This window comes from Ranitomeya imitator, chromosome 5, assembly GCF_032444005.1.
Source record: "Ranitomeya imitator isolate aRanImi1 chromosome 5, aRanImi1.pri, whole genome shotgun sequence".
In the NCBI taxonomy this organism is placed as follows: Eukaryota; Metazoa; Chordata; class Amphibia; order Anura; family Dendrobatidae; genus Ranitomeya; species Ranitomeya imitator.
In genome coordinates this window covers 447,354,304-447,362,679 of record NC_091286.1, presented here as the reverse complement: position 1 = coordinate 447,362,679, position 8,376 = coordinate 447,354,304, and the positions used below count along the sequence as shown (strand labels likewise).

General features: G+C 45.9%; 2 long non-coding RNA genes across 2 annotated transcripts; one reads left to right on the top strand and one right to left on the bottom strand.

Moving 5' to 3' along the window:
- Positions 1 to 2,076: 2,076 nt before the first annotated feature.
- Positions 2,077 to 2,563, bottom strand: LOC138680805 (uncharacterized). The gene is made up of 2 exons (XR_011321779.1): positions 2,354 to 2,563; positions 2,077 to 2,176 (listed from the first exon to the last, which is right to left on the bottom strand). It is a non-coding gene; the product is annotated as an uncharacterized lncRNA (long non-coding RNA).
- A 262-nt stretch (positions 2,564 to 2,825) lies between these two features.
- LOC138680804 (uncharacterized) lies at positions 2,826 to 4,399 on the top strand. The gene is made up of 2 exons (XR_011321778.1): positions 2,826 to 2,865; positions 3,908 to 4,399. It is a non-coding gene; the product is annotated as an uncharacterized lncRNA (long non-coding RNA).
- Positions 4,400 to 8,376: the final 3,977 nt, after the last annotated feature.

Here is an 8,376-nt window from a genome sequence, read left to right as displayed (position 1 = left end):
TGGGTGTCTCCGAGTTCCCGGCGGTTGCTGGCCGTTGCTGCAGGTGTCTCCGGTGCCCAGCAGTGCTGCGTGGGTGTCCGGCTTTGCCGCCCTTTTTTTGACAGAGCAGAGCCCGGGCACTTGCAGGGTTCCACGTGCACTCGTCTCCGGGAGTATGGCCGCCGCCGCAGGGGGCAGCACATGTGCTGATGGTGATCTCGGGATCAAGATCTCGAGATCACCATCAGCGTATGCGCTGTGCCCAGCGGTGGCCATATTCCCGGAGACTAGCGCACGTGGAACCCTGGAGGAGCCGGTGCTCTGACCTGTCGCAAAATGTTGACAGAGCCCCGGGCAGCACCGGACACCCATGCAGCACCGCTGGGCACTGGAGACACCCGCAGCAACAGCCAGCAACCGCCGTGCACCGGGAGACACCCGGCAGCAGCACAGATCCCCGCAGCAGCGCGCCACACATCGGAGCCCCCATTCATTCCTGCCTGCGGCCTGGAGCATTACCCCACTCCTGCCTCCTCCAGCAGGGACCCTGGGACCCCGCTTCACTGCAGCCACCACCCCCGGTAAGCAATAAGATGCAAGGATTATAAGAAGCATCACCAATTTATTAAAAAAAATTTTTTTTCTTATTTTTCTCCTCAAAATTTGGGGTGCGTCTTATAATCCGGAGCATCTTATAATCCGAAAAATACGGTATATGTATATATACACAGCTCTGGCAAAAATTAAGAGACCACTGCATGTTCAGTTTGTCTGATTTTTCTCTTTATAGGTATATTTTTGAGTAAAATGTAAATTTTCCATTTATTCTATAAACTACTGACAGCATGTCCCCGAATTTCCAAGCAATAAATTTTGTATTTTTTTTCTGAAAAGGAGAAGTGTCAAAATTACAACAAAAAAACGTGCTTTCAGACAATCCCATGTCCACTATGCGTGCACCAATGCCTGAGGATTACCCACAGAGACAGACATGTGGCACGTCTTTCCAGACAGCAGCATGTCAATTTATCTTGCGGAGATGTGAGGATCCGCAAGATAAATTTCACCCGTCCAATGTATTGAGACATAGTGAATTCGCATGGTTCAATTAACACATGCAGAATCACCTGCGTTCAAAAGCCGGCAGCGCTTTGGACGCAGCAGACATGTGCTGTGTCCAAAGCGCTGCCGATTCCTGACCATGGGCACATACCCTTACATGTGTCATAATGTAATTCTAAAATAGAACCAAACTCTAAAGTATCTCTTGAGAGTAAACTTGTTACCCTCCTATTAAGCATAGAAGCATGGCTTCATTATAAATTGTAAATGGAAAAAAAGAGCAGAAACTCATAAATGAAAATAAGAACACTGACCCCTTTTGTTCCACGACCATCCACTGTGGACTGTAGCGTGGCTAAAGGTTGTATAGTCGACGGGAGATATGTGTCACATAGGTGGCTTGTCGCTGTAACATAACCCTGCCTATCTATGTGTGTTTCAGGACCTGTGGTGATGTCACACTTACCTGACTGGCCATGTGATAGGTACCTAGGTGTGGTTACACCTATGTAAAGGAGGTGTGTTTGGCACGTGGTAGTGAGTGTTTGGGATTCTGTCAGTGTGGACAGATTTCCATGTGTCCACGCTGGACACTACAGACAGGAGTCTGTGTATTGACAGGAAGAAGCCCTTCTGTGTCCGTGGCTTCAGATAGAGCCTGAGTGCTGGACATTGCACAGCCTGTGTGCCTTCAGGTCTGAGAAGAGCAGAGCTCTACTATAGACTTTTATGCTATGTCGGCCTGATGTACGGACTGTTTTCCTTTCTGTTGCTGCCTTGCTGGTTTATGGAGCAAATAAACCCACATGGACATTAAAGAGAATGTGCCTCCTGTTTCCTCCTACGCATCTGAGCGGGTACAAACCTTACAGGACATATAAATGAAGTGGGCTATCTGATGGAGAGCAGACATAAATCCTGTTTCATAATGATAGAAACCACGGCACTCAAGGTTTGTAGGAGGTGCACAAGGTATCCAACCCGTCAGTCATGTAGAATAAATTACTTGGCACTCAAGAGATATTCTTTGCAAGGTAAAACGTGAATAGTTCATTTATTAGGTGCATCCAGTTCCATATAAATTGAACGTTTTCGGTCTAATCAAAAGACCTTCATCAGAAAAGGTTATAAAGTACTGTAATACATGTGTGGAAAAACACAAAGGAAAACATTTTTTAGAAAATGATGCACAGAGTAAATATATAGTAAAAAACAGATATGGTACACATTGCTCAATGGAGAAATGATAACTAAACAGACATCACATGTTACACGAAGAGCAGACAACAGCGGCGGTCTAAATGGATCCGACCTGGTGCTCCGTGAGTGGTGAGCTTCGTGGTGGAGATGCTAAAGGCTGTAAATGTGTAGGAAGGATAATGCAAGAGAAAAGAGGGCAAGGAGACACATCACGTCCAACTGAAAAACCGAGCGAGTGGATAGCGAATAGGCCATCCCTAAAGGATACAGGAAGTGCGGTAACCTCTATGACTAGTGGTTGACGGACTAAGGTGCACAGTGAGATGCCTGAAATATAAAACATGAACATGTAAATGATACATAATTGTCATTGTGCAGGAATAGTGCAACATGTATGGGCACACAACCCCGTAGGGAGAAGAGAGCATAAGAATGAGTAGAGGGCAAGAGAACGGACCCTGCAATGTGACCACCTACAACCTGCAAGAATGAATAGAGAAATAGCCCAGAGTAGTAAAAGCATGTACTAGAAAATTATATTATAGCTACCTGGATGATTAGGGCAATCTGATAGGGCCCATAAGGTCACGTCCTGCGCACCGAGCACTGGCCCCACCCCATATGGTACAGTATCCACACTCAATGCCATTATAGATATAGAGCATTAGTCTGGTCTCTATATCACCTGCATGTGACCACCTTTGAGGTCTGTTCTAGACCTTCCCTCCTTTCTCTGTATTAGGTTATTTACCTCTTTGTTTTGCATATACCCTGTTTGAGTTCTCCTCGTCCAGCCTCTCTTGCCCTCTCTAATTTCCCTGCGTTTGTTCTCCCTTGTAGTTTCGCCCTCCCCCCCTCTCTCCCCTCGCTGTATAGGGCCGCCTCTGGCTTTCTTTTTTAGCCTCCGGCACTCATTCTCTTGGCGCAAGCGCCCTTCAGCTCCCTTCCGTCCTTGTCTCTCTGCACACGCGCCGCCGACCCGGTCACGTGTCTGCTATGACGCTACGGGTCAGGTGATTGCCTGGCGGCGCGCACATTAACCCGGAAGTGCCGCCGCCAGACACCAGCCCTGGGAGTCTCACAGCCTTCGCTACACGGCGCCGGGGTCCTCCGGCTTTACAGGTACTCTCTGCCCCATTATACAGTGACGCTCGCCCTCTCTCGGCACTCCGCCTCGGCCTAGAGACTTAGTCACTCATTATATTTTCTTTTCAACAGCGCGTCTGCTCCTGCGATTTGCTCGCCCCCCACAGCGCTCGCCTTATATACCCTCTGCCTTACAGGTAATGGTGACTAGTACTCTATAGGGGTTTACCTTGGTATAGACAACTTTTGGCTAGGTGTTCCTCTATCTCTCCTTGTTCCTCCTAGGCGCCCTCCCTCCCCCAGGCCTGCTCTGATGCTGGCACCTTATGGGCCCTATCAGATTGCCCTAATCATCCAGGTAGCTATAATATAATTTTCTAGTACATGCTTTTACTACTCTGGGCTATTTCTCTATTCATTCTTGCAGGTTGTAGGTGGTCACATTGCAGGGTCCGTTCTCTTGCCCTCTACTCATTCTTATGCTCTCTTCTCCCTACGGGGTTGTGTGCCCATACATGTTGCACTATTCCTGCACAATGACAATTATGTATCATTTACATGTTCATGTTTTATATTTCAGGCATCTCACTGTGCACCTTAGTCCGTCAACCACTAGTCATAGAGGTTACCGCACTTCCTGTATCCTTTAGGGATGGCCTATTCGCTATCCACTCGCTCGGTTTTTCAGTTGGACGTGATGTGTCTCCTTGCCCTCTTTTCTCTTGCATTATCCTTCCTACACATTTACAGCCTTTAGCATCTCCACCACGAAGCTCACCACTCACGGAGCACCAGGTCGGATCCATTTAGACCGCCGCTGTTGTCTGCTCTTCGTGTAACATGTGATGTCTGTTTAGTTATCATTTCTCCATTGAGCAATGTGTACCATATCTGTTTTTTACTATATATTTACTCTGTGCATCATTTTCTAAAAAATGTTTTCCTTTGTGTTTTTCCACACATGTATTACAGTACTTTATAACCTTTTCTGATGAAGGTCTTTTGATTAGACCGAAAACGTTCAATTTATATGGAACTGGATGCACCTAATAAATGAACTATTCACGTTTTACCTTGCAAAGAATATCTCTTGAGTGCCAAGTAATTTATTCTACATAAATCCTGTTTCAGACAGGCGTAGGTCCTACAGTTAAGGGAGACATATTTTTCACATTGTGACCCATTACTTGTAACGTGGTGCTGCTGGCCGTTATGCCCCAAATTAATATTTCCCAGATTGATAATGTTATATATACCATGTTTCTCAGTCTCCCATGATAGCACCACGGAGAGAGGGGATCCGCCCTTCAGGGACAGGAAACCTACAGATAAAAAGGGCGGTACCTCTCCCTCGCATCACTTGGTTTCCTGTCCCTGACGGGGAACCTTTCTTTCAGCGCGGTACCTGCAAAAGAAGATGCTGTATTCAAAGGACCGGGGCCGGTCAGCCGGGTTCCGGCAGCGAGGAGGCTCCTGTCGCGGCTGGTCTTGTGCCCGAAGCCGCCATCGCTGGATCCGAGGGGTTCTTCAGGGTGTGCGGGGGGAGAATCGCCACCACTCAGAGAGGAAGGGGCTCTGACATACCCGAAGCTCCTGTGCCGACAAGCGCACGCTCCAGGTGCACAAAGATGGCCGCCACTCCGGAAATGCGGTAGGACTTCCGAGTCATCGCCGCGCGCTTGCGCAGTAGCGTTTTCTCCCCGGGGACGTGACGTAGAGACCGGAAGGACGTCGGACGCTGGGAGGTGGTGCCAAACTCAAATAGGGAGATAGTGCACACATGCTTGTTGCACAAACTCCTTGGAAACATGGAGGACAGCGACGCACAGCAGGAGCAGGAGCAGCAGCCTAGGCAGCAGAACCAGCATCATAAAAAGCAGGCAGACCCCAAGGGAACCAGGAGAAGTGGGTCCAGCAGTGCAGTGCAGCAGATCTGCTGCAGGGACCAAATCTCCTTCCCAAGAGTCTCCTCCACCAGATCTGGGCCCCCCTCCAGAACCAGTACCTACGTCCACGTCTGAATGGTGAGTGACCTCCGAGAAAGTTCATTTTTTGTAATGGGGTTCCTTCTTCTCCCTTAATAGGGAAAGAAGAGGTTGGAGAAAACAAAAAATAAATCCTGTCCCACCTGTAACAAAGCTTTGCCGGTAGCCTTGAACAAAAAGCTTTGTAACTAATGTATACAACGCTAATTATGTGAAGAGACCCCCGATTTTGCACCTGAAGTGAAAACGATAATCAGATCTGAGGTTCAGAACGCCCTCACATCTTTCAAAAAGGTGAAAGATAAGAAAAAAGAGGTGGTATATTCCCACTCTGACCAGTCTACATCTGAGGACATGGATTCCAATAAATCTGATTCCTCTTTATCTTCCTCCGATGAGGATTCAGGCCATCACTGTTTCCCACTAGATGAGGTAGATACTCTAGTAAAAGCTGTTAGAGCTACTATGGGGGAGAGGATCCCCGTCCCGATAGAACGGCTCAAGACATGTTTGGTGGCTTGGGGCAGAAAAAGCGGAGAACATTTCCCCTAAATTCTAACATCCAAACATGGATTAAAAAAGAATAGGAGAAACCTGATAGGAGAAATTCCTCAGTACCCTCTCTTAAAAGAAAGTATCATTTCGAAGACAAAGCATCCACTTCTTGGGACAAAGCGCCTAAATTAGACGTCGCTGTAGCTAAGGCCTCAAAAAAATTTGCTCTCCCATTTGAGGATATGGGTACCCTTAAAGATCCTTTGGACAAAAAAGCGGATACCTTTCTTAACCCCTTCATGACCCAGCCTATTTTGACCTTAATGACCTGGCCGTTTTTTGAAATTCTGACCAGTGTCCCTTTATGAGGTAATAACTCGGGAATGCTTTAACGGATAGTTACGGTTCTGAGATTGTTTTTTCATGACATATTGGGCTTCATGTTAATGGTAAATTTAGATCAATAATTTTTGCGTTTATTTGTGAAAAAAATGGAAATTTGGCTAAAATTTAGAAAATTTTGCAATTTTCACGTTTTGAATTTTTATTCTGTTAAATCAGAGAGTTATGTGACACAAAATAGTTAATAAATAACATTTCCCTCATGTCTACTTTACATCAGCACAATTTTGGAAACAAAATTTTTTTTTGCTAGGAAGTTATAAGGGTTAAAATTTGACCAGCGATTTCTCATTTTTACAACGAAATTTAGAAAACCATTTTTTTTAGGGAACACCTCACATTTGAAGTCAGTTTAAGGGGTCTACATGGCTGAAAATACCCAAAACTGACACCATTCTAAAAACTGCACCCCTAAAAAGGTACTCAAAACCACATTCAAGAAGTTTATTAACCCTTCAGGTACTTCACAGCAGCAGAAGCAACATGGAAGGAAAAAATGAACATTAGACTTTTTAGTCACAAAAATGATGATTTAGCAACAATTTTTTTATTTTCCCAATGGTAAAAAGAGAAACTTGACCCCAATCGTTATTGTACAATTTGTCCTGAGTACGCCGATGCCTCATTTGTGGGGGAACCACTGTCTGGGCACACGACAAGGCTCTGAAGGGAAGGAGCGCCATTTGACTTTTTCAATGAAAAATTGGCTCCAATCTTTAGCGGACTGTTGTGAATTCTGTTTTCGGGCTCCCTCCTGTGGTCATGAATGGTACTTCGGCTGGTTCTGTCCATGGACTTTCTCTGATGCCTGTGGGTGTTTCTGAGTTTCCTTCTACAGGTGACGAGGCTAATTCGTTAGTGGGCTGCTCTATTTAACTCCACTTGGATCCTTGTCCGATGCCAGCTGTCAATGTTGTAGCATTGGTCTAGTTCGCTCCTGGATCTTCCTGGTTACCTGTTTCCTCCAGCAGAAGCTAAGTTTTGCTTTGCTTTTTTCTTGTTTGCTATTTTTTCTGTCCAGCATGCTTATGTGAATTTTGCCTTGCTTGCTGGAAGCTCTGGGACGCAGAGGGGCGCCTCCGCTCCGTTAGTCGGTGCGGAAGGTATTTTTCCCTGCACTCTCTGTGTGGCTTTTGTAGGTTTTTTTGCTGACTGCAAAGTGACCTTTCCTATCTTCTGTCTGTTTAGTAAGTCGGGCCTCTCTTTGCTAAATCTATTTCATCTCTGTGTTTGTGATTTCATCTTACTCACAGTCAATATATGTGGGGGGCTGCCTTTTCCTTTGGGGAATTTTCTCTGAGGCAAGATAGGCTTATTTTTCCAATCTCTAGGGCTAGCTAGTTCTGAGGCTGTGACGAGGCGCCTAGGTCATGATAGGAGCGCTCCACGGCTATTTCTAGTGTGCGTGATAGGATTAGGGATTGCGGTCAGCAGAGGTTCCACTTCTTTTCTGGTGCTCTAACTACCAGGTCCACTATTTGTCCTAACCACCAGAACATAACAGCGGACACCATGTCGCATTTGGAGAGCCCCTGTGTGCCTAAATATTGGAGCTTCCCCACAAGTGACCCCATTTTGGAAACTAGACCCCCCAAGGAGCTTATCTAGATGCATAGTGAGAACTTTGAACTTTTTCACAAAAAAATTATTTTCGCCTAATTTTTTCATTTTCACATGGGCAACAGGATAAAATGGATCCTAAAATGTGTTGGGCAATTTCTCCTGAGCACACCGATACCTCATATGTGGTCACAAACCACTGTTTGTGCACACGGCAAGGCTCGGAAGGGAAGGAGCGCCATTTGACTTTTGAATGAAAAATTAGCTCCAATCGTAAGCGGACACCATGTCACGTTTGGAGAGCCCCTGTGTGCCTAAACATTGGAGCTCCCCCACATGTGACCCCATTTTCAAAACTAGACCCCCAAGGAACTTATCTAGATGCATAGTGAACACTTTGAACCCCCAGGTGCTTCACAAATTGATCCGAAAAAATGAAAAAGTACTTTTTTTCACAAAAAATTTATTTTAGCCTCAATTTGTTCATTTCCACATGGGCAACAGGATAAAATGGATCCTAAAATTTATTGGGCAATTTCTCCTGAGTACACTGATACCTCACATGTGGGGGTAAACTACTGTTTGGGCACGCGGCAGAGCTCGGAAG